This window comes from Pseudorasbora parva, chromosome 22 (genome assembly GCF_024679245.1).
Source record: "Pseudorasbora parva isolate DD20220531a chromosome 22, ASM2467924v1, whole genome shotgun sequence".
Lineage (NCBI taxonomy): Eukaryota > Metazoa > Chordata > Actinopteri > Cypriniformes > Gobionidae > Pseudorasbora > Pseudorasbora parva.
In genome coordinates, this window is record NC_090193.1 from 8,729,288 (window position 1) to 8,749,967 (window position 20,680).

General features: G+C 45.6%; 49 non-coding genes across 49 annotated transcripts; all 49 read left to right on the forward strand.

The window, feature by feature from the left end:
• Positions 1–37: 37 nt before the first annotated feature.
• Positions 38–119, forward strand: trnas-gcu (transfer RNA serine (anticodon GCU)). The gene has a single exon. It is a non-coding gene; the product is annotated as a tRNA-Ser (tRNA).
• Positions 120–274: 155 nt separating this feature from the next.
• On the forward strand, positions 275–356 carry trnas-gcu (transfer RNA serine (anticodon GCU)). Its single transcript has one exon. It is a non-coding gene; the product is annotated as a tRNA-Ser (tRNA).
• A 392-nt stretch (positions 357–748) lies between these two features.
• On the forward strand, positions 749–830 carry trnas-gcu (transfer RNA serine (anticodon GCU)). The gene has a single exon. It is a non-coding gene; the product is annotated as a tRNA-Ser (tRNA).
• A 629-nt stretch (positions 831–1,459) lies between these two features.
• trnas-gcu (transfer RNA serine (anticodon GCU)) lies at positions 1,460–1,541 on the forward strand. The gene has a single exon. It is a non-coding gene; the product is annotated as a tRNA-Ser (tRNA).
• A 155-nt stretch (positions 1,542–1,696) lies between these two features.
• trnas-gcu (transfer RNA serine (anticodon GCU)) lies at positions 1,697–1,778 on the forward strand. Its single transcript has one exon. It is a non-coding gene; the product is annotated as a tRNA-Ser (tRNA).
• Positions 1,779–2,170: 392 nt separating this feature from the next.
• Positions 2,171–2,252, forward strand: trnas-gcu (transfer RNA serine (anticodon GCU)). Its single transcript has one exon. It is a non-coding gene; the product is annotated as a tRNA-Ser (tRNA).
• A 629-nt stretch (positions 2,253–2,881) lies between these two features.
• Positions 2,882–2,963, forward strand: trnas-gcu (transfer RNA serine (anticodon GCU)). Its single transcript has one exon. It is a non-coding gene; the product is annotated as a tRNA-Ser (tRNA).
• Positions 2,964–3,119: 156 nt separating this feature from the next.
• Positions 3,120–3,201, forward strand: trnas-gcu (transfer RNA serine (anticodon GCU)). Its single transcript has one exon. It is a non-coding gene; the product is annotated as a tRNA-Ser (tRNA).
• A 394-nt stretch (positions 3,202–3,595) lies between these two features.
• Positions 3,596–3,677, forward strand: trnas-gcu (transfer RNA serine (anticodon GCU)). Its single transcript has one exon. It is a non-coding gene; the product is annotated as a tRNA-Ser (tRNA).
• A 155-nt stretch (positions 3,678–3,832) lies between these two features.
• Positions 3,833–3,914, forward strand: trnas-gcu (transfer RNA serine (anticodon GCU)). Its single transcript has one exon. It is a non-coding gene; the product is annotated as a tRNA-Ser (tRNA).
• A 382-nt stretch (positions 3,915–4,296) lies between these two features.
• trnas-gcu (transfer RNA serine (anticodon GCU)) lies at positions 4,297–4,378 on the forward strand. The gene has a single exon. It is a non-coding gene; the product is annotated as a tRNA-Ser (tRNA).
• Positions 4,379–4,533: 155 nt separating this feature from the next.
• Positions 4,534–4,615, forward strand: trnas-gcu (transfer RNA serine (anticodon GCU)). Its single transcript has one exon. It is a non-coding gene; the product is annotated as a tRNA-Ser (tRNA).
• Positions 4,616–4,770: 155 nt separating this feature from the next.
• On the forward strand, positions 4,771–4,852 carry trnas-gcu (transfer RNA serine (anticodon GCU)). Its single transcript has one exon. It is a non-coding gene; the product is annotated as a tRNA-Ser (tRNA).
• A 155-nt stretch (positions 4,853–5,007) lies between these two features.
• On the forward strand, positions 5,008–5,089 carry trnas-gcu (transfer RNA serine (anticodon GCU)). The gene has a single exon. It is a non-coding gene; the product is annotated as a tRNA-Ser (tRNA).
• Positions 5,090–5,718: 629 nt separating this feature from the next.
• On the forward strand, positions 5,719–5,800 carry trnas-gcu (transfer RNA serine (anticodon GCU)). Its single transcript has one exon. It is a non-coding gene; the product is annotated as a tRNA-Ser (tRNA).
• A 155-nt stretch (positions 5,801–5,955) lies between these two features.
• On the forward strand, positions 5,956–6,037 carry trnas-gcu (transfer RNA serine (anticodon GCU)). The gene has a single exon. It is a non-coding gene; the product is annotated as a tRNA-Ser (tRNA).
• A 629-nt stretch (positions 6,038–6,666) lies between these two features.
• On the forward strand, positions 6,667–6,748 carry trnas-gcu (transfer RNA serine (anticodon GCU)). The gene has a single exon. It is a non-coding gene; the product is annotated as a tRNA-Ser (tRNA).
• Positions 6,749–7,140: 392 nt separating this feature from the next.
• Positions 7,141–7,222, forward strand: trnas-gcu (transfer RNA serine (anticodon GCU)). The gene has a single exon. It is a non-coding gene; the product is annotated as a tRNA-Ser (tRNA).
• A 156-nt stretch (positions 7,223–7,378) lies between these two features.
• trnas-gcu (transfer RNA serine (anticodon GCU)) lies at positions 7,379–7,460 on the forward strand. Its single transcript has one exon. It is a non-coding gene; the product is annotated as a tRNA-Ser (tRNA).
• Positions 7,461–7,854: 394 nt separating this feature from the next.
• On the forward strand, positions 7,855–7,936 carry trnas-gcu (transfer RNA serine (anticodon GCU)). Its single transcript has one exon. It is a non-coding gene; the product is annotated as a tRNA-Ser (tRNA).
• Positions 7,937–8,091: 155 nt separating this feature from the next.
• trnas-gcu (transfer RNA serine (anticodon GCU)) lies at positions 8,092–8,173 on the forward strand. The gene has a single exon. It is a non-coding gene; the product is annotated as a tRNA-Ser (tRNA).
• Positions 8,174–8,328: 155 nt separating this feature from the next.
• On the forward strand, positions 8,329–8,410 carry trnas-gcu (transfer RNA serine (anticodon GCU)). The gene has a single exon. It is a non-coding gene; the product is annotated as a tRNA-Ser (tRNA).
• Positions 8,411–8,565: 155 nt separating this feature from the next.
• trnas-gcu (transfer RNA serine (anticodon GCU)) lies at positions 8,566–8,647 on the forward strand. The gene has a single exon. It is a non-coding gene; the product is annotated as a tRNA-Ser (tRNA).
• A 155-nt stretch (positions 8,648–8,802) lies between these two features.
• Positions 8,803–8,884, forward strand: trnas-gcu (transfer RNA serine (anticodon GCU)). Its single transcript has one exon. It is a non-coding gene; the product is annotated as a tRNA-Ser (tRNA).
• Positions 8,885–9,039: 155 nt separating this feature from the next.
• Positions 9,040–9,121, forward strand: trnas-gcu (transfer RNA serine (anticodon GCU)). Its single transcript has one exon. It is a non-coding gene; the product is annotated as a tRNA-Ser (tRNA).
• A 155-nt stretch (positions 9,122–9,276) lies between these two features.
• Positions 9,277–9,358, forward strand: trnas-gcu (transfer RNA serine (anticodon GCU)). The gene has a single exon. It is a non-coding gene; the product is annotated as a tRNA-Ser (tRNA).
• A 155-nt stretch (positions 9,359–9,513) lies between these two features.
• Positions 9,514–9,595, forward strand: trnas-gcu (transfer RNA serine (anticodon GCU)). The gene has a single exon. It is a non-coding gene; the product is annotated as a tRNA-Ser (tRNA).
• Positions 9,596–9,750: 155 nt separating this feature from the next.
• Positions 9,751–9,832, forward strand: trnac-gca (transfer RNA cysteine (anticodon GCA)). The gene has a single exon. It is a non-coding gene; the product is annotated as a tRNA-Cys (tRNA).
• A 1,077-nt stretch (positions 9,833–10,909) lies between these two features.
• Positions 10,910–10,991, forward strand: trnas-gcu (transfer RNA serine (anticodon GCU)). The gene has a single exon. It is a non-coding gene; the product is annotated as a tRNA-Ser (tRNA).
• A 155-nt stretch (positions 10,992–11,146) lies between these two features.
• On the forward strand, positions 11,147–11,228 carry trnas-gcu (transfer RNA serine (anticodon GCU)). The gene has a single exon. It is a non-coding gene; the product is annotated as a tRNA-Ser (tRNA).
• A 155-nt stretch (positions 11,229–11,383) lies between these two features.
• trnas-gcu (transfer RNA serine (anticodon GCU)) lies at positions 11,384–11,465 on the forward strand. Its single transcript has one exon. It is a non-coding gene; the product is annotated as a tRNA-Ser (tRNA).
• A 393-nt stretch (positions 11,466–11,858) lies between these two features.
• Positions 11,859–11,940, forward strand: trnas-gcu (transfer RNA serine (anticodon GCU)). The gene has a single exon. It is a non-coding gene; the product is annotated as a tRNA-Ser (tRNA).
• Positions 11,941–12,807: 867 nt separating this feature from the next.
• Positions 12,808–12,889, forward strand: trnas-gcu (transfer RNA serine (anticodon GCU)). The gene has a single exon. It is a non-coding gene; the product is annotated as a tRNA-Ser (tRNA).
• A 392-nt stretch (positions 12,890–13,281) lies between these two features.
• On the forward strand, positions 13,282–13,363 carry trnas-gcu (transfer RNA serine (anticodon GCU)). The gene has a single exon. It is a non-coding gene; the product is annotated as a tRNA-Ser (tRNA).
• Positions 13,364–13,518: 155 nt separating this feature from the next.
• Positions 13,519–13,600, forward strand: trnas-gcu (transfer RNA serine (anticodon GCU)). Its single transcript has one exon. It is a non-coding gene; the product is annotated as a tRNA-Ser (tRNA).
• Positions 13,601–13,755: 155 nt separating this feature from the next.
• trnas-gcu (transfer RNA serine (anticodon GCU)) lies at positions 13,756–13,837 on the forward strand. Its single transcript has one exon. It is a non-coding gene; the product is annotated as a tRNA-Ser (tRNA).
• Positions 13,838–14,229: 392 nt separating this feature from the next.
• On the forward strand, positions 14,230–14,311 carry trnas-gcu (transfer RNA serine (anticodon GCU)). Its single transcript has one exon. It is a non-coding gene; the product is annotated as a tRNA-Ser (tRNA).
• A 155-nt stretch (positions 14,312–14,466) lies between these two features.
• trnas-gcu (transfer RNA serine (anticodon GCU)) lies at positions 14,467–14,548 on the forward strand. Its single transcript has one exon. It is a non-coding gene; the product is annotated as a tRNA-Ser (tRNA).
• A 155-nt stretch (positions 14,549–14,703) lies between these two features.
• trnas-gcu (transfer RNA serine (anticodon GCU)) lies at positions 14,704–14,785 on the forward strand. The gene has a single exon. It is a non-coding gene; the product is annotated as a tRNA-Ser (tRNA).
• Positions 14,786–15,635: 850 nt separating this feature from the next.
• Positions 15,636–15,717, forward strand: trnas-gcu (transfer RNA serine (anticodon GCU)). The gene has a single exon. It is a non-coding gene; the product is annotated as a tRNA-Ser (tRNA).
• Positions 15,718–17,031: 1,314 nt separating this feature from the next.
• Positions 17,032–17,113, forward strand: trnas-gcu (transfer RNA serine (anticodon GCU)). The gene has a single exon. It is a non-coding gene; the product is annotated as a tRNA-Ser (tRNA).
• Positions 17,114–17,726: 613 nt separating this feature from the next.
• On the forward strand, positions 17,727–17,808 carry trnas-gcu (transfer RNA serine (anticodon GCU)). The gene has a single exon. It is a non-coding gene; the product is annotated as a tRNA-Ser (tRNA).
• Positions 17,809–18,886: 1,078 nt separating this feature from the next.
• trnas-gcu (transfer RNA serine (anticodon GCU)) lies at positions 18,887–18,968 on the forward strand. Its single transcript has one exon. It is a non-coding gene; the product is annotated as a tRNA-Ser (tRNA).
• A 393-nt stretch (positions 18,969–19,361) lies between these two features.
• trnas-gcu (transfer RNA serine (anticodon GCU)) lies at positions 19,362–19,443 on the forward strand. The gene has a single exon. It is a non-coding gene; the product is annotated as a tRNA-Ser (tRNA).
• Positions 19,444–19,598: 155 nt separating this feature from the next.
• Positions 19,599–19,680, forward strand: trnas-gcu (transfer RNA serine (anticodon GCU)). Its single transcript has one exon. It is a non-coding gene; the product is annotated as a tRNA-Ser (tRNA).
• Positions 19,681–19,835: 155 nt separating this feature from the next.
• Positions 19,836–19,917, forward strand: trnas-gcu (transfer RNA serine (anticodon GCU)). The gene has a single exon. It is a non-coding gene; the product is annotated as a tRNA-Ser (tRNA).
• A 155-nt stretch (positions 19,918–20,072) lies between these two features.
• trnas-gcu (transfer RNA serine (anticodon GCU)) lies at positions 20,073–20,154 on the forward strand. Its single transcript has one exon. It is a non-coding gene; the product is annotated as a tRNA-Ser (tRNA).
• Positions 20,155–20,309: 155 nt separating this feature from the next.
• On the forward strand, positions 20,310–20,391 carry trnas-gcu (transfer RNA serine (anticodon GCU)). The gene has a single exon. It is a non-coding gene; the product is annotated as a tRNA-Ser (tRNA).
• A 155-nt stretch (positions 20,392–20,546) lies between these two features.
• On the forward strand, positions 20,547–20,628 carry trnas-gcu (transfer RNA serine (anticodon GCU)). The gene has a single exon. It is a non-coding gene; the product is annotated as a tRNA-Ser (tRNA).
• Positions 20,629–20,680: the final 52 nt, after the last annotated feature.

Consider the following 20,680-nt stretch of genomic DNA (forward strand, 5'->3'; position numbering starts at 1 on the left):
CAGAAAAACATCACATCCCAGTTTCATGCAGACATGTGACGAGGTGGCCGAGTGGTTAAGGCGATGGACTGCTAATCCATTGTGCTCTGCACGCGTGGGTTAGAATCCCATCCTCGTCGTTTGATGTCTTTAGTGTTCGAGAGTGCCAGGCAAAGTTGTTTGAAGCACTTTGCTTTAATGTACCTACCACCGCTTTAACGTTTAACCACTTTAACGTAATCATCCTAAACATAGCTGCAGAAAAACACCACATTCCAATTTCAAGCAGACGCATGACGAGGTGGCCGAGTGGTTAAGGCGATGGACTGCTAATCCATTGTGCTCTGCACACGTGGGTTCAAATCCCATCCTCGTCGATGGTTGTCTTTAGTGTTCGAGAGTGCAAGGCAAAGTTGTTTAAAGCACTTTGCTTTAACATACTTACCACCGCTTTAACGTTTAACTACTTTAAAGTAATCATCCTAAACATAGCTGCAGAAAAACACCAGAGCCCAGTTTCATGCAGACGTGAGACGAGTTGGCCGAGTGGTTAAGGCGATGGACTGCTAATCCATTGTGCTCTGCACGCGTGGGTTCGAATCCCATCCTCGTCGTTTGATGTCTTTAGTGTTCGAGAGTGCCAGGCAAAGTTGTTTGAAGCACTTTGCTTTAACGTACTTACCACCGCTTTAACGTTTAACCACTTTAAAGTAATCATCCTAAACATAGCTGCAGAAAAACACCAGAGCCCAGTTTCATGCAGACGTGTGACGAGGTGGCCGAGTGGTTAAGGCGATGGACTGCTAATCCATTGTTCTCTGCACGCGTGGGTTCGAATCCCATCCTCGTCGATGGTTGTCTTTAGTGTTCGAGAGTGCCAGGCAAAGTTTTTTAAAGCACTTTGCTTTAACGTACTTACCACCGCTTTAACGTTTAACTACTTTAAAGTAATCATCCTAAACATAGATGCAGAAAAACATCACATCCCAGTTTCATGCAGACACGTGACGAGGTGGCCGAGTGGTTAAGGCGATGGACTGCTAATCCATTGTGCTCTGCACGCGTGGGTTCGAATACCATCTTCGTCGTTTGATGTCTTTAGTGTTCGAGAGTGCCAGGCAAAGTTGTTTGAAGCACTTTGCTTTAATGTACCTACCACCGCTTTAACGTTTAACCACTTTAAAGTAATCATCCTAAACATAGCTGCAGAAAAACACCAGAGCCCAGTTTCATGCAGACGTGTGACGAGGTGGCCGAGTGGTTAAGGCGATGCACTGCTAATCCATTGTGCTCTGCACGCGTGGGTTCGAATCCCATCCTCTTCGATGGTTGTCTTTAGTGTTCGAGAGTGCCAGGCAAAGTTGTTTAAAGCACTTTGCTTTAACGTACTTACCACCGCTTTAACGTTTAACCACTTTAAAGTAATCATCCTAAACATAGCTGCAGAAAAACACCAGAGCCCAGTTTCATGCAGACGTGTGACGAGGTGGCCGAGTGGTTAAGGCGATGGACTGCTAATCCATTGTGCTCTGCACGCGTGGGTTCGAATCCCATCTTCGTCGTTTGATGTCTTTAGTGTTCGAGAGTGCCAGGCAAAGTTGTTTGAAGCACTTTGCTTTAATGTACCTACCACCGCTTTAACGTTTAACCACTTTAAAGTAATCATCCTAAACATAGCTGCAGAAAAACACCAGAGCCCAGTTTCATGCAGACGTGTGACGAGGTGGCCGAGTGGTTAAGGCGATGGACTGCTAATCCATTGTGCTCTGCACGCGTGGGTTCGAATCCCATCCTCGTCGATTGTTGTCTTTAGTGTTCGAGAGTGCCAGGCAAAGTTGTTTAAAGCACTTTGCTTTAACGTACTTACCACCGCTTTAACGTTTAACCACTTTAAAGTAATCATCCTAAACATAGCTGCAGAAAAACACCAGAGCCCAGTTTCATGCAGACGTGTGACGAGGTGGCCGAGTGGTTAAGGCGATGGACTGCTAATCCATTGTGCTCTGCACGTGTGGGTTTGAATCCCATCCTCGTCGATGGTTGTCTTTAGTGTTCGAGAGTGCCAGGCAAAGTTTTTTAAAGCACTTTGCTTTAACGTACTTACCACCGCTTTAACGTTTAACTACTTTAAAGTAATCATCCTAAACATAGATGCAGAAAAACATCACATCCCAGTTTCATGCAGACACGTGACGAGGTGGCCGAGTGGTTAAGGCAATGGACTGCTAATCCATTGTGCTCTGCACGCGTGGGTTCGAATCCCATCCTCGTCGTTTGATGTCTTTAGTGTTCGAGAGTGCCAGGCAAAGTTGTTTGAAGCACTTTGCTTTAATGTACCTACCACCGCTTTAACGTTTAACCACTTTAAAGTAATCATCCTAAACATAGCTGCAGAAAAACACCAGAGCCCAGTTTCATGCAGACGTGTGACGAGGTGGCCGAGTGGTTAAGGCGATGGACTGCTAATCCATTGTGCTCTGCACGCGTGGGTTCGAATCTCATCCTCGTCGATGGTTGTCTTTAGTGTTCGAGAGTGCCAGGCAAAGTTTTTTAAAGCACTTTGCTTTAACGTACTTACCACCGCTTTAACGTTTAACTACTTTAATGTAATCATCCTAAACATAGCTGCAGAAAAACACCCCATCCCAGTTTAATGCAGCCGCGTGACGAGGTGGCCGAGTGGTTAAGGCGATGGTTTGCTAATCCATTGTGCTCTGGACGCGTGGGTTTGAAACCCATCCTCAACGATGGTTGTCTTTAGTGTTCGAGAGTGCCAGGCAAAGTTTTTTAAAGCACTTTGCTTTAACGTACTTACCACCGCTTTAACGTTTAACTACTTTAAAGTAATCATCCTCAACATAGATGCAGAAAAAAATCACATCCCAGTTTCATGCAGACACGTGACGAGGTGGCCGAGTGGTTAAGGCGATGGACTGCTAATCCATTGTGCTCTGCACGCGTGGGTTCGAATCCCATCTTCGTCGTTTGATGTCTTTAGTGTTCGAGAGTGCCAGGCAAAGTTGTTTGAAGCACTTTGCTTTAATGTACCTACCACCGCTTTAACAGTTAACCACTTTAAAGTAATCATCCTAAACATAGCTGCAGAAAAACACCAGAGCCAAAGTTCCTTGTAGACGCATGACGAGGTGGCCGAGTGGTTAAGGCGATGGACTGCTAATCCATTGTGCTCTGCACGCGTGGGTTCGAATCCCATCTTCGTCGTTTGATGTCTTTAGTGTTCGAGAGTGCCAGGCAAAGTTGTTTGAAGCACTTTGCTTTAATGTACCTACCACCGCTTTAACGTTTAACCACTTTAAAGTAATCATCCTAAACATAGCTGCAGAAAAACACCAGAGCCAAAGTTCCTTGTAGACGCATGACGAGGTGGCCGAGTGGTTAAGGCGATGGACTGCTAATCCATTGTGCTCTGCACACGTGGGTTCAAATCCCATCCTCAACGATGGTTGTCTTTAGTGTTCGAGAGTGCCAGGCAAAGTTGTTTAAAGCACTTTGGTTTAACGGACTTACCACCGCTTTAACGTTTAACTACTTTAAAGTAATCATCCTAAACATAGCTGCAGAAAAACACCAGAGCCAAAGTTCCTTGTAGACGAATGACGAGGTGGCCGAGTGGTTAAGGCGATGGACTGCTAATCCATTGTGCTCTGCACACGTGGGTTCAAATCCCATCCTCGTCGATGGTTGTCTTTAGTGTTCGAGAGTGCAAGGCAAAGTTGTTTAAAGCACTTTGCTTTAACGTACTTACCACCGCTTTAACGTTTAACTACTTTAAAGTAATCATCCTAAACATAGCTGCAGAAAAACACCAGAGCCCAGTTTCATGCAGACGTGAGACGAGGTGGCCGAGTGGTTAAGGCGATGGACTGCTAATCCATTGTGCTCTGCACGCGTGGGTTCGAATCCCATCTTCGTCGTTTGATGTCTTTAGTGTTCGAGAGTGCCAGGCAAAGTTGTTTGAAGCACTTTGCTTTAATGTACCTACCACCGCTTTAACGTTTAACCACTTTAAAGTAATCATCCTAAACATAGCTGCAGAAAAACACCAGAGCCCAGTTTCATGCAGACGTGTGACGAGGTGGCCGAGTGGTTAAGGCGATGAACTGCTAATCCATTGTGCTCTGCACGCGTGGGTTCGAATCCCATGGTTGTCTTTAGTGTTCGAGAGTGCCAGGCAAAGTTGTTTAAAGCACTTTGCTTTAACGTACTTACCACCGCTTTAACGTTTAACCACTTTAAAGTAATCATCCTAAACATAGCTGCAGAAAAACACCCCATCCCAGTTTAATGCAGCCGCGTGACGAGGTGGCCGAGTGGTTAAGGCGATGGACTGCTAATCCATTGTGCTCTGCACGCGTGGGTTCGAATCCCATCCTCGTCGATGGTTGTCTTTAGTGTTCGAGAGTGCCAGGCAAAGTTGTTTGAAGCACTTTGCTTTAATGTACCTACCACCGCTTTAACGTTTAACCACTTTAACGTAATCATCCTAAACATAGCTGCAGAAAAACACCACATTCCAATTTCAAGCAGACGCATGACGAGGTGGCCGAGTGGTTAAGGCGATGGACTGCTAATCCATTGTGCTCTGCACACGTGGGTTCAAATCCCATCCTCGTCGATGGTTGTCTTTAGTGTTCGAGAGTGCAAGGCAAAGTTGTTTAAAGCACTTTGCTTTAACATACTTACCACCGCTTTAACGTTTAACTACTTTAAAGTAATCATCCTAAACATAGCTGCAGAAAAACACCAGAGCCCAGTTTCATGCAGACGTGAGACGAGGTGGCCGAGTGGTTAAGGCGATGGACTGCTAATCCATTGTGCTCTGCACGCGTGGGTTCGAATCCCATCCTCGTCGTTTGATGTCTTTAGTGTTCGAGAGTGCCAGGCAAAGTTGTTTGAAGCACTTTGCTTTAACGTACTTACCACCGCTTTAACGTTTAACCACTTTAAAGTAATCATCCTAAACATAGCTGCAGAAAAACACCAGAGCCCAGTTTCATGCAGACGTGTGACGAGGTGGCCGAGTGGTTAAGGCGATGGACTGCTAATCCATTGTTCTCTGCACGCGTGGGTTCGAATCCCATCCTCGTCGATGGTTGTCTTTAGTGTTCGAGAGTGCCAGGCAAAGTTTTTTAAAGCACTTTGCTTTAACGTACTTACCACCGCTTTAACGTTTAACTACTTTAAAGTAATCATCCTAAACATAGATGCAGAAAAACATCACATCCCAGTTTCATGCAGACACGTGACGAGGTGGCCGAGTGGTTAAGGCGATGAACTGCTAATCCATTGTGCTCTGCACGCGTGGGTTCGAATACCATCTTCGTCGTTTGATGTCTTTAGTGTTCGAGAGTGCCAGGCAAAGTTGTTTGAAGCACTTTGCTTTAATGTACCTACCACCGCTTTAACGTTTAACCACTTTAAAGTAATCATCCTAAACATAGCTGCAGAAAAACACCAGAGCCCAGTTTCATGCAGACGTGTGACGAGGTGGCCGAGTGGTTAAGGCGATGCACTGCTAATCCATTGTGCTCTGCACGCGTGGGTTCGAATCCCATCCTCTTCGATGGTTGTCTTTAGTGTTCGAGAGTGCCAGGCAAAGTTGTTTAAAGCACTTTGCTTTAACGTACTTACCACCGCTTTAACGTTTAACCACTTTAAAGTAATCATCCTAAACATAGCTGCAGAAAAACACCAGAGCCCAGTTTCATGCAGACGTGTGACGAGGTGGCCGAGTGGTTAAGGCGATGGACTGCTAATCCATTGTGCTCTGCACGCGTGGGTTCGAATCCCATCCTCGTCGATGGTTGTCTTTAGTGTTCGAGAGTGCCAGGCAAAGTTTTTTAAAGCACTTTGCTTTAACGTACTTACCACCGCTTTAACGTTTAACTACTTTAAAGTAATCATCCTAAACATAGATGCAGAAAAACATCACATCCCAGTTTCATGCAGACACGTGACGAGGTGGCCGAGTGGTTAAGGCAATGGACTGCTAATCCATTGTGCTCTGCACGCGTGGGTTCGAATCCCATCCTCGTCGTTTGATGTCTTTAGTGTTCGAGAGTGCCAGGCAAAGTTGTTTGAAGCACTTTGCTTTAATGTACCTACCACCGCTTTAACGTTTAACCACTTTAAAGTAATCATCCTAAACATAGCTGCAGAAAAACACCAGAGCCCAGTTTCATGCAGACGTGTGACGAGGTGGCCGAGTGGTTAAGGCGATGGACTGCTAATCCATTGTGCTCTGCACGCGTGGGTTCGAATCTCATCCTCGTCGATGGTTGTCTTTAGTGTTCGAGAGTGCCAGGCAAAGTTTTTTAAAGCACTTTGCTTTAACGTACTTACCACCGCTTTAACGTTTAACTACTTTAATGTAATCATCCTAAACATAGCTGCAGAAAAACACCCCATCCCAGTTTAATGCAGCCGCGTGACGAGGTGGCCGAGTGGTTAAGGCGATGGTTTGCTAATCCATTGTGCTCTGGACGCGTGGGTTTGAAACCCATCCTCAACGATGGTTGTCTTTAGTGTTCGAGAGTGCCAGGCAAAGTTTTTTAAAGCACTTTGCTTTAACGTACTTACCACCGCTTTAACGTTTAACTACTTTAAAGTAATCATCCTCAACATAGATGCAGAAAAAAATCACATCCCAGTTTCATGCAGACACGTGACGAGGTGGCCGAGTGGTTAAGGCGATGGACTGCTAATCCATTGTGCTCTGCACGCGTGGGTTCGAATCCCATCCTCGTCGTTTGATGTCTTTAGTGTTCGAGAGTGCCAGGCAAAGTTGTTTGAAGCACTTTGCTTTAATTTACCTACCACCGCTTTAACGTTTAACCACTTTAACGTAATCATCCTAAACATAGCTGTAGAAAAACACCCCATCCCATTTTAATTCAGCAGCGTGACGAGGTGGCTGAGTGGTTAAGGCGATGGACTGCTAATCCATGGTGCTCTGCACGCGTTGGTTCGAATCCCATCCTCGTCGATGGTTGTCTTTAGTGTTCGAGAGTGCAAGGCAAAGTTGTTTAAAGCACTTTGCTTTAACGTACTTACCACCGCTTTAACGTTTAACTACTTTAAAGTAATCATCCTAAACATAGCTGCAGAAAAACACCAGAGCCCAGTTTCATGCAGACGTGAGACGAGGTGGCCGAGTGGTTAAGGCGATGGACTGCTAATCCATTGTGCTCTGCACGCGTGGGTTCGAATCCCATCTTCGTCGTTTGATGTCTTTAGTGTTCGAGAGTGCCAGGCAAAGTTGTTTGAAGCACTTTGCTTTAATGTACTTACCACCGCATTAACAGTTAACCACTTTAAAGTAATCATCCTAAACATAGCTGCAGAAAAACACCAGAGCCAAAGTTCCTTGTAGACGCATGACGAGGTGGCCGAGTGGTTAAGGCGATGGACTGCTAATCCATTGTGCTCTGCACGCGTGGGTTCGAATCCCATCTTCGTCGTTTGATGTCTTTAGTGTTCGAGAGTGCCAGGCAAAGTTGTTTGAAGCACTTTGCTTTAATGTACCTACCACCGCTTTAACGTTTAACCACTTTAAAGTAATCATCCTAAACATAGCTGCAGAAAAACACCAGAGCCAAAGTTCCTTGTAGACGCATGACGAGGTGGCCGAGTGGTTAAGGCGATGGACTGCTAATCCATTGTGCTCTAGACACGTGGGTTCAAATCCCATCCTCAACGATGGTTGTCTTTAGTGTTCGAGAGTGCCAGGCAAAGTTGTTTAAAGCACTTTGGTTTAACGGACTTACCACCGCTTTAACGTTTAACTACTTTAAAGTAATCATCCTAAACATAGCTGCAGAAAAACACCAGAGCCAAAGTTCCTTGTAGACGAATGACGAGGTGGCCGAGTGGTTAAGGCGATGGACTGCTAATCCATTGTGCTCTGCACACGTGGGTTCAAATCCCATCCTCGTCGATGGTTGTCTTTAGTGTTCGAGAGTGCAAGGCAAAGTTGTTTAAAGCACTTTGCTTTAACGTACTTACCACCGCTTTAACGTTTAACTACTTTAAAGTAATCATCCTAAACATAGCTGCAGAAAAACACCAGAGCCCAGTTTCATGCAGACGTGAGACGAGGTGGCCGAGTGGTTAAGGCGATGGACTGCTAATCCATTGTGCTCTGCACGCGTGGGTTCGAATCCCATCTTCGTCGTTTGATGTCTTTAGTGTTCGAGAGTGCCAGGCAAAGTTGTTTGAAGCACTTTGCTTTAATGTACCTACCACCGCTTTAACGTTTAACCACTTTAAAGTAATCATCCTAAACATAGCTGCAGAAAAACACCAGAGCCCAGTTTCATGCAGACGTGTGACGAGGTGGCCGAGTGGTTAAGGCGATGAACTGCTAATCCATTGTGCTCTGCACGCGTGGGTTCGAATCCCATCCTCGTCGATGGTTGTCTTTAGTGTTCGAGAGTGCCAGGCAAAGTTGTTTAAAGCACTTTGCTTTAACGTACTTACCACCGCTTTAACGTTTAACCACTTTAAAGTAATCATCCTAAACATAGCTGCAGAAAAACACCCCATCCCAGTTTAATGCAGCCGCGTGACGAGGTGGCCGAGTGGTTAAGGCGATGGACTGCTAATCCATTGTGCTCTGCACGCGTGGGTTCGAATCCCATCCTCGTCGATGGTTGTCTTTAGTGTTCGAGAGTGCCAGGCAAAGTTTTTTAAAGCACTTTGCTTTAACGTACTTACCACCGCTTTAACGTTTAACTACTTTAAAGTAATCATCCTAAACATAGATGCAGAAAAACATCACATCCCAGTTTCATGCAGACATGTGACGAGGTGGCCGAGTGGTTAAGGCGATGGACTGCTAATCCATTGTGCTCTGCACGCGTGGGTTAGAATCCCATCCTCGTCGTTTGATGTCTTTAGTGTTCGAGAGTGCCAGGCAAAGTTGTTTGAAGCACTTTGCTTTAATGTACCTACCACCGCTTTAACGTTTAACCACTTTAACGTAATCATCCTAAACATAGCTGCAGAAAAACACCACATTCCAATTTCAAGCAGACGCATGACGAGGTGGCCGAGTGGTTAAGGCGATGGACTGCTAATCCATTGTGCTCTGCACACGTGGGTTCAAATCCCATCCTCGTCGATGGTTGTCTTTAGTGTTCGAGAGTGCAAGGCAAAGTTGTTTAAAGCACTTTGCTTTAACATACTTACCACCGCTTTAACGTTTAACTACTTTAAAGTAATCATCCTAAACATAGCTGCAGAAAAACACCAGAGCCCAGTTTCATGCAGACGTGAGACGAGGTGGCCGAGTGGTTAAGGCGATGGACTGCTAATCCATTGTGCTATGCACGCGTGGGTTCGAATCCCATCCTCGTCGATTGTTGTCTTTAGTGTTCGAGAGTGCCAGGCAAAGTTGTTTAAAGCACTTTGCTTTAACGTACTTACCACCGCTTTAACGTTTAACCACTTTAAAGTAATCATCCTAAACATAGCTGCAGAAAAACACCAGAGCCCAGTTTCATGCAGACGTGAGACGAGGTGGCCGAGTGGTTAAGGCGATGGACTGCTAATCCATTGTGCTCTGCACGCATGGGTTCAAATCCCATCCTCGTCGATGGTTGTCTTTAGTGTTCGAGAGTGCCAGGCAAAGTTTTTTAAAGCACTTTGCTTTAACGTACTTACCACCGCTTTAACGTTTAACTACTTTAAAGTAATCATCCTAAACATAGATGCAGAAAAACATCACATCCCAGTTTCATGCAGACACGTGACGAGGTGGCCGAGTGGTTAAGGCGATGGACTGCAAATCCATTGTGCTCTGCACGCGTGGGTTCGAATCCCATCCTCGTCGTTTGATGTCTTTAGTGTTCGAGAGTGCCAGGCAAAGTTGTTTGAAGCACTTTGCTTTAATGTACCTACCACCGCTTTAACGTTTAACCACTTTAACGTAATCATCCTAAACATAGCTGAAGAAAAACACCACATTCCAATTTCAAGCAGACGCATGACGAGGAGGCCGAGTGGTTAAGGCGATGGACTGCTAATCCATTGTGCTCTGCACACGTGGGTTCCAATCCCATCCTCGTCGATGGTTGTCTTTAGTGTTCGAGAGTGCAAGGAAAAGTTGTTTAAAGCACTTTGCTTTAACGTACTTACCACCGCTTTAAAGTAATCATCCTAAATATAGCTGCAGAAAAACACCACATTCCAGTTTCATGCAGACGCGTGACGAGGTGGCCGAGTGGTTAAGGCGACGGACTGCTAATCCATTGTGCTCTGCACGCGTGGGTTTGAATCCCATCGTCGTCTTTAGTGTTCGAGAGTGCCAGGCAAAGTTGTTTGAAGCACTTTGCTTTAATGTACCTACTACTGCTTTAACGTTTAACCACTTTAAAGTAATCATCCTAAACATAGATGCACAAAAACACCACATCCCAGTTTCATGCAGACGCGTTACCAGGTGGCCGAGTGGTTAAGGCGATGGACTGCTAATCCATTGTGCTCTGCACGCGTGGGTTCGAATCCCATCCTTGTCGATTGATCTCTTTAGTGTTCGAGAGTGCCAGGCAAAGTTGTTTGAAGCACTTTGCTTTAATGTACCTACCACCGCTTTAACGTTTAACCACTTTAATGTAATCATCCTAAACATAGCTGCAGAAAAACACCCCATCCCAGTTTAATGCAGCCGCGTGACGAGGTGGCCGAGTGGTTAAGGCGATGGATTGCTAATCCATTGTGCTCTGGACGCGTGGGTTTGAAACCCATCCTCAACGATGGTTGTCTTTAGTGTTCGAGAGTGCCAGGCAAAGTTGTTTAAAGCACTTTGCTTTAACGTACTTACCACCGCTTTAACGTTTAACTACTTTAAAGTAATCATCCTCAACATAGATGCAGAAAAACATCACATCCCAGTTTCATGCAGACACGTGACGAGGTGGCCGAGTGGTTAAGGCGATGGACTGCTAATCCATTGTGCTCTGCACGCGTGGGTTCGAATCCCATCCTCGTCGTTTGATGTCTTTAGTGTTCCAGAGTGCCAGGCAAAGTTGTTTGAAGCACTTTGCTTTAATGTACCTACCACCGCTTTAACGTTTAACCACTTTAACGTAATCATCCTAAACATAGCTGCAGAAAAACACCCCATCCCATTTTAATTCAGCCGCGTGACGAGGTGGCTGAGTGGTTAAGGCGATGGACTGCTAATCCATTGTGCTCTGCACGCGTGGGTTCGAATCCCATCCTCGTCGATGGTTGTCTTTAGTGTTCGAGAGTGCAAGGCAAAGTTGTTTAAAGCACTTTGCTTTAACGTACTTACCACCGCTTTAACGTTTAACTACTTTAAAGTAATCATCCTAAACATAGCTGCAGAAAAACACCAGAGCCCAGTTTCTTGCAGACGTGAGACGAGGTGGCCGAGTGGTTAAGGCGATGGACTGCTAATCCATTGTGCTCTGCACGCGTGGGTTCGAATCCCATCTTCGTCGTTTGATGTCTTTAGTGTTCGAGAGTGCCAGGCAAAGTTGTTTGAAGCACTTTGCTTTAATGTACCTACCACCGCTTTAACAGTTAACCACTTTAAAGTAATCATCCTAAACATAGCTGCAGAAAAACACCAGAGCCAAAGTTCCTTGTAGACGCGTGACGAGGAGGCCGAGTGGTTAAGGCGATGGACTGCTAATCCATTGTGCTCTGCACGCGTGGGTTCGAATCCCATCCTCGTCGTTTGATGTCTTTAGTGTTCGAGAGTGCCAGGCAAAGTTGTTTGAAGCACTTTGCTTTAATGTACCTACCACCGCTTTAACGTTTAACCACTTTAACGTAATCATCCTAAACATAGCTGCAGAAAAACACCACATTCCAATTTCAAGCAGACGCATGACGAGGTGGCCGAGTGGTTAAGGCGATGGACTGCTAATCCATTGTGCTCTGCACACGTGGGTTCAAATCCCATCCTCGTCGATGGTTGTCTTTAGTGTTCGAGAGTGCAAGGCAAAGTTGTTTAAAGCACTTTGCTTTAACGTACTTACCACCGCTTTAACGTTTAACTACTTTAAAGTAATCATCCTAAACATAGCTGCAGAAAAACACCAGAGCCCAGTTTCATGCAGACGTGAGACGAGGTGGCCGAGTGGTTAAGGCGATGGACTGCTAATCCATTGTGCTCTGGACGCGTGGGTTTGAAACCCATCCTCAACGATGGTTGTCTTTAGTGTTCGAGAGTGCCAGGCAAAGTTGTTTAAAGCACTTTGCTTTAACGTACTTACCACCGCTTTAACGTTTAACTACTTTAAAGTAATCATCCTCAACATAGATGCAGAAAAACATCACATCCCAGTTTCATGCAGACACGTGACGAGGTGGCCGAGTGGTTAAGGCGATGGACTGCTAATCCATTGTGCTCTGCACGCGTTGGTTCGAATCCCATCCTCGTCGTTTGATGTCTTTAGTGTTCGAGAGTGCCAGGCAAAGTTGTTTGAAGCACTTTGCTTTAATGTACCTACCACCGCTTTAACGTTTAACCACTTTAACGTAATCATCCTAAACATAGCTGCAGAAAAACACCCCATCCCATTTTAATTCAGCCGCGTGACGAGGTGGCTGAGTGGTTAAGGCGATCGACTGCTAATCCATTGTGCTCTGCACGCGTGGGTTCGAAACCCATCCTCAACGATGGTTGTCTTTAGTGTTCGAGAGTGCCAGGCAAAGTTGTTTAAAGCACTTTGCTTTAACGTACTTACCACCGCTTTAACGTTTAACTACTTTAAAGTAATCATCCTAAACATAGCTGCAGAAAAACACCAGAGCCAAAGTTCCTTGTAGACGCATGACGAGGTGGCCGAGTGGTTAAGGCGATGGACTGCTAATCCATTGTGCTCTGCACGCGTGGGTTCGAATCCCATCCTCGTCGATGGTTGTCTTTAGTGTTCGAGAGTGCAAGGCAAAGTTGTTTAAAGCACTTTGCTTTAACGTACTTACCACCGCTTTAACGTTTAACTACTTTAAAGTAATCATCCTAAACATAGCTGCAGAAAAACACCAGAGCCCAGTTTCATGCAGACGTGAGATGAGGTGGCCGAGTCGTTAAGGCGATGGACTGCTAATCCATTGTGCTCTGCACGCGTGGGTTCGAATCCCATCTTCGTCGTTTGATGTCTTTAGTGTTCGAGAGTGCCAGGCAAAGTTGTTTGAAGCACTTTGCTTTAATGTACCTACCACCGCTTTAACGTTTAACCACTTTAAAGTAATCATCCTAAACATAGCTGCAGAAAAACACCAGAGCCCAGTTTGATGCAGACGTGTGACGAGGTGGCCGAGTGGTTAAGGCGATGGACTGCTAATCCATTGTGCTCTGCACGCGTGGGTTCGAATCCCATCCTCGTCGATGGTTGTCTTTAGTGTTCGAGAGTGCCAGGCAAAGTTGTTTAAAGCACTTTGCTTTAACGTACTTACCACCGCTTTAATGTTTAACCACTTTAAAGTAATCATCCTAAACATAGCTGCAGAAAAACACCAGAGCCCAGTTTCATGCAGACGTGTGACGAGGTGGCCGAGTGGTTAAGGCGATGGACTGCTAATCCATTGTGCTCTGCACGCGTGGGTTCGAATCCCATCCTCGTCGATGGTTGTCTTTAGTGTTCGAGAGTGCCAGGCAAAGTTTTTTAAAGCACTTTGCTTTAACGCACTTACCACCGCTTTAATGTTTAACTACTTTAAAGTAATCATCCTAAACATAGATGCAGAAAAACATCACATCCCAGTTTCATGCAGACACGTGACGAGGTGGCCGAGTGGTTAAGGCGATGGACTGCTAATCCATTGTGCTCTGCACGCGTGGGTTCGAATCCCATCCTCGTCGTTTGATGTCTTTAGTGTTCGAGAGTGCCAGGCAAAGTTGTTTGAAGCACTTTGCTTTAATGTACCTACCACCGCTTTAACGTTTAACCACTTTAACGTAATCATCCTAAACATAGCTGCAGAAAAACACCCCATCCCATTTTAATTCAGCCGCGTGACGAGATGGCCGAGTGGTTAAGGCGATGGACTGCTAATCCGTTGTGCTCTGCACGCGTGGGTTCGAAACCCATCCTCAACGATGGTTGTCTTTAGTGTTCGAGAGTGCCAGGCAAAGTTGTTTAAAGCACTTTGCTTTAACGTACTTACCACCGCTTTAACTTTTAACTACTTTAAAGTAATCATCCTAAACATAGCTGCAGAAAAACACCAGAGCCCAGTTTCATGCAGACGTGAGATGAGGTGGCCGAGTGGTTAAGGCGATGGACTGCTAATCCATTGTGCTCTGCACGCGTGGGTTCGAATCCCATCCTCGTCGTTTGATGTCTTTAGTGTTCGAGAGTGCCAGGCAAAGTTGTTTGAAGCACTTTGCTTTAATGTACCTACCACCGCTTTAACGTTTAACCACTTTAAAGTAATCATCCTAAACATAGCTGCAGAAAAACACCAGAGCCCAGTTTCATGCAGACGTGTGACGAGGTGGCCGAGTGGTTAAGGCGATGGACTGCTAATCCATTGTGCTCTGCACGCGTGGGTTCGAATCCCATCCTCGTCGATGGTTGTCTTTAGTGTTCGAGAGTGCCAGGCAAAGTTGTTTAAAGCACTTTGCTTTAACGTACTTACCACCGCTTTAACGTTTAACCACTTTAAAGTAATCATCCTAAACATAGCTGCAGAAAAACACCAGAGCCCAGTTTCATGCAGGCGTGTGACGAGGTGGCCGAGTGGTTAAGGCGATGGACTGCTAATCCATTGTGCTCTGCACGCGTGGGTTCGAATCCCATCCTCGTCGATGGTTGTCTTTAGTGTTCGAGAGTGCCAGGCAAAGTTTTTTAAAGCACTTTGCTTTAACGCACTTACCACCGCTTTAATGTTTAACTACTTTAAAGTAATCATCCTAAACATAGATGCAGAAAAACATCACATCCCAGTTTCATGCAGACACGTGACGAGGTGGCCGAGTGGTTAAGGCGATGGACTGCTAATCAATTGTGCTCTGCACGCGTGGGTTCGAATCCCATCCTCGTCGTTTGATGTCTTTAGTGTTCGAGAGTGCCAGGCAAAGTTGTTTGAAGCACTTTGCTTTAATGTACCTACCACCGCTTTAACGTTTAACCACTTTAACGTAATCATCCTAAACATAGCTGCAGAAAAACACCCCATCCCATTTTAATTCAGCCGCATGACGAGATGGCCGAGTGGTTAAGGCGATGGACTGCTAATCCGTTGTGCTCTGCACGCGTCGGTTCGAAACCCATCCTCAACGATGGTTGTCTTTAGTGTTCGAGAGTGCCAGGCAAAGTTGTTTAAAGCACTTTGCTTTAACGTACTTACCACCGCTTTAACTTTTAACTACTTTAAAGTAATCATCCTAAACATAGCTGCAGAAAAACACCAGAGCCCAGTTTCATGCAGACGTGAGACGAGGTGGCCGAGTGGTTAAGGCGATGGACTGCTAATCCATTGTGCTCTACACGCATGGGTTTGAATCCCATCTTCGTCGTTTGATGTCTTTAGTGTTCGAGAGTGCCAGGCAAAGTTGTTTGAAGCACTTTGCTTTAATGTACCTACCACCGCTTTAAAGTAATCATCCTAAATATAGCTGCAGAAAAACACCACATTCCAATTTCAAGCAGACGCGTGACGAGGTGGCCGAGTGGTTAAGGCGATGGACTGCTAATCCATTGTGCTCTGCACGCGTGGGTTCGAATCCCATCCTCGTCGTTTAATGTCTTTAGTGTTTGAGAGTTCCAGGCAAAGTTGTTTGAAGCACTTTGCTTTAATGTACCTACCACTGCTTTAAAGTAATCATCCTAAATATAGCTGCAGAAAAACACCACATTCCAGTTTCATGCAGACGCGTGACGAGGTGGCCGAGTGGTTAAGGCGACGGACTGCTAATCCATTGTGCTCTGCACGCGTGGGTTTGAATCCCATCGTCGTCTTTAGTGTTCGAGAGTGCCAGGCAAAGTTGTTTGAAGCACTTTGCTTTAATGTACCTACTACTGCTTTAACGTTTAACCACTTTAAAGTAATCATCCTAAACATAGATGCACAAAAACACCACATCCCAGTTTCAAGCAGACGCGTTACCAAGTGGCCGAGTGGTTAAGGCGATGGACTGCTAATCCATTGTGCTCTGCATGCGTGGGTTTGAATCCCATCCTCGTCGATTGATGTCTTTAGTGTTCGAGAGTGCCAGGCAAAGTTGTTTGAAGCACTTTGCTTTAATGTACCTACCACCGCTTTAACGTTTAACCACTTTAAAGTAATCATCCTAAAAATAGCTGCAGAAAAACACCAGAGCCCAGTTTCATGCAGATGTGTGACGAGGTGGCCGAGTGCTTAAGGCGATGGACTGCTAATCCATTGTGCTCTGCACGCGTGGGTTCGAATCCCATCCTCGTCGATGGTTGTCTTTAGTGTTCGAGAGTGCCAGGCAAAGTTGTTTGAAGCACTTTGCTTTAATGTACCTACTACTGCTTTAACGTTTAACCACTTTAAAGTAATCATCCTAAACATAGATGCACAAAAACACCACATCCCAGATTCATGCAGACGCGTTACCAGGTGGCCGAGTGGTTAAGGCGATGGACTGCTAATCCATTGTGCTCTGCACGCGTGGGTTCGAATCCCATCCTCGTCGATTGATGTCTTTAGTGTTCGAGAGTGCCAGGCAAAGTTGTTTGAAGCACTTTGCTTTAATGTACCTACCACCGCTTTAACGTTTAACCACTTTAATGTAATCATCCTAAACATAGCTGCAGAAAAACACCCCATCCCAGTTTAATGCAGCCGCGTGACGAGGTGGCCGAGTGGTTAAGGCGATGGATTGCTAATCCATTGTGCTCTGGACGCGTGGGTTTGAAACCCATCCTCAACGATGGTTGTCTTTAGTGTTCGAGAGTGCCAGGCAAAGTTGTTTAAAGCACTTTGCTTTAACGTACTTACCACCTCTTTAACGTTTAACTACTTTAAAGTAATCATCCTCAACATAGATGCAGAAAAACATCACATCCCAGTTTCATGCAGACACGTGACGAGGTGGCCGAGTGGTTAAGGCGATGGACTGCTGATCCATTGTGCTCTGCACGCGTGGGTTCGAATCCCATCCTCGTCGTTTGATGTCTTTAGTGTTCGAGAGTGCCAGGCAAAGTTGTTTGAAGCACTTTGCTTTAATGTACCTACCACCGCTTTAACGTTTAACCACTTTAACGTAATCATCCTAAACATAGCTGCAGAAAAACACCCCATCCCATTTTAATTCAGCCGCATGACGAGATGGCCGAGTGGTTAAGGCGATGGACTGCTAATCCGTTGTGCTCTGCACGCGTGGGTTCGAAACCCATCCTCAACGATGGTTGTCTTTAGTGTTCGAGAGTGCCAGGCAAAGTTGTTTAAAGCACTTTGCTTTAACGTACTTACCACCGCTTTAACTTTTAACTACTTTAAAGTAATCATCCTAAACATAGCTGCAGAAAAACACCAGAGCCCAGTTTCATGCAGACGTGAGACGAGGTGGCCGAGTGGTTAAGGCGATGGACTGCTAATCCATTGTGCTCTACACGCGTGGGTTTGAATCCCATCTTCGTCGTTTGATGTCTTTAGTGTTCGAGAGTGCCAGGCAAAGTTGTTTGAAGCACTTTGCTTTAATGTACCTACCACAGCTTTAAAGTAATCATCCTAAATATAGCTGCAGAAAAACACCACATTCCAATTTCAAGCAGACGCGTGACGAGGTGGCCGAGTGGTTAAGGCGATGGACTGCTAATCCATTGTGCTCTGCACGCGTGGGTTCGAATCCCATCCTCGTCGTTTAATGACTTTAGTGTTCGAGAGTTCCAGGCAAAGTTGTTTGAAGCACTTTGCTTTAATGTACCTACCACTGCTTTAAAGTAATCATCCTAAATATAGCTGCAGAAAAACACCACATTCCAGTTTCATGCAGACGCGTGACGAGGTGGCCGAGTGGTTAAGGCGACGGACTGCTAATCCATTGTGCTCTGCACGCGTGGGTTTGAATCCCATCGTCGTCTTTAGTGTTCGAGAGTGCCAGGCAAAGTTGTTTGAAGCACTTTGCTTTAATGTACCTACTACTGCTTTAACGTTTAACCACTTTAAAGTAATCATCCTAAACATAGATGCACAAAAACACCACATCCCAGTTTCATGCAGACGCGTTACCAGGTGGCCGAGTGGTTAAGGCGATGGACTGCTAATCCATTGTGCTCTGCACGCGTGGGTTCGAATCCCATCCTCGTCGATTGATGTCTTTAGTGTTCGAGAGTGCCAGGCAAAGTTGTTTGAAGCACTTTGCTTTAATGTACCTACCACCGCTTTAACGTTTAACCACTTTAATGTAATCATCCTAAACATAGCTGCAGAAAAACACCCCATCCCAGTTTAATGCAGCCGCGTGACGAGGTGGCCGAGTGGTTAAGGCGATGGATTGCTAATCCATTGTGCTCTGGACGCGTGGGTTTGAAACCCATCCTCAACGATGGTTGTCTTTAGTGTTCGAGAGTGCCAGGCAAAGTTGTTTAAAGCACTTTGCTTTAACGTACTTACCACCGCTTTAACGTTTAACTACTTTAAAGTAATCATCCTCAACATAGATGCAGAAAAACATCACATCCCAGTTTCATGCAGACACGTGACGAGGTGGCCGAGTGGTTAAGGCGATGGACTGCTAATCCATTGTGCTCTGCACGCGTGGGTTCGAAACCCATCCTCAACGATGGTTGTCTTTAGTGTTCGAGAGTGCCAGGCAAAGTTGTTTAAAGCACTTTGCTTTAACGTACTTACCACCGCTTTAACGTTTAACTACTTTAAAGTAATCATCCTAAACATAGCTGCAGAAAAACACCAGAGCCAAAGTTCCTTGTAGACGCATGACGAGGTGGCCGAGTGGTTAAGGCGATGGACTGCTAATCCATTGTGCTCTGCACACGTGGGTTCAAATCCCATCCTCGTCGATGGTTGTCTTTAGTGTTCGAGAGTGCAAGGCAAAGTTGTTTAAAGCACTTTGCTTTAACGTACTTACCACCGCTTTAACGTTTAACTACTTTAAAGTAATCATCCTAAACATAGCTGCAGAAAAACACCAGAGCCCAGTTTCATGCAGACGTGAGACGAGGTGGCCGAGTGGTTAAGTCGATGGACTGCTAATCCATTGTGCTCTGCACGCGTGGGTTCGAATCCCATCTTCGTCGTTTGATGTCTTTAGTGTTCGAGAGTGCCAGGCAAAGTTGTTTGAAGCACTTTGCTTTAATGTACCTACCACCGCTTTAACGTTTAACCACTTTAAAGTAATCATCCTAAACATAGCTGCAGAAAAACACCAGAGCCAATGTTCCTTGTAGACGCATGACGAGGTGGCCGAGTGGTTAAGGCGATGGACTGCTAATCCATTGTGCTCTGCACACGTGGGTTCAAATCCCATCCTCGTCGATGGTTGTCTTTAGTGTTCGAGAGTGCAAGGCAAAGTTGTTTAAAGCACTTTGCTTTAACGTACTTACCACCGCTTTAACGTTTAACTACTTTAAAGTAATCATCCTAAACATAGCTGCAAAAAAACACCAGAGCCCAGTTTCATGCAGACGTGAGACGAGGTGGCCGAGTGGTTAAGGCGATGGACTGCTAATCCATTGTGCTCTGCACGCGTGGGTTCGAATCCCATCTTCGTCGTTTGATGTCTTTAGTGTTCGAGAGTGCCAGGCAAAGTTGTTTGAAGCACTTTGCTTTAATGTACCTACCAGAGCTTTAACGTTTAACCACTTTAAAGTAATCATCCTAAACATAGATGCAGAAAAACACCAGAGCCCAGTTTCATGCAGACGTGTGACGAGGTGGCCGAGTGGTTAAGGCGATGGACTGCTAATCCATTGTGCTCTGCACGCGTGGGTTCGAATCCCATCCTCGTCGATGGTTGTCTTTAGTGTTCGAGAGTGCCAGGCAAAGTTGTTTAAAGCACTTTGCTTTAACGTACTTACCACCGCTTTAACTTTTAACCACTTTAAAGTAATCATCCTAAACATAGCTGCAGAAAAACACCAGAGCCCAGTTTCATGCAGACGTGTGACGAGGTGGCCGAGTGGTTAAGGCGATGGACTGCTAATCCATTGTGCTCTGCACGCGTGGGTTCGAATCCCATCCTCGTCGATGGTTGTCTTTAGTGTTCGAGAGTGCCAGGCAAAGTTTTTTAAAGCACTTTGCTTTAACGTACTTACCACCGCTTTAACGTTTAACTACTTTAAAGTAATCATCCTAAACATAGATGCAGAAAAACATCACATCCCAGTTTCATACAGACACGTGACAAGGTGGCCGAGTGGTTAAGGCGATGGACTGCTAATCCATTGTGCTCTGCACGCGTGGGTTCGAATCCCATCTTCGTCGTTTGATGTCTTTAGTGTTCGAGAGTGCCAGGCAAAGTTGTTTAAAGCACTTTGCTTTAACGTACTTACCACCGCTTTAACGTTTAACTACTTTAAAGTAATCATCCTCAACATAGATGCAGAAAAACATCACATCCCAGTTTCATGCAGACACGTGACGAGGTGGCCGAGTGGTTAAGGCGATGGACTGCTAATCCATTGTGCTCTGCACGCGTGGGTTCGAATCCCATCCTCGTCGTTTGATGTCTTTAGTGTTTGAGAGTGCCAGGCAAAGTTGTTTGAAGCACTTT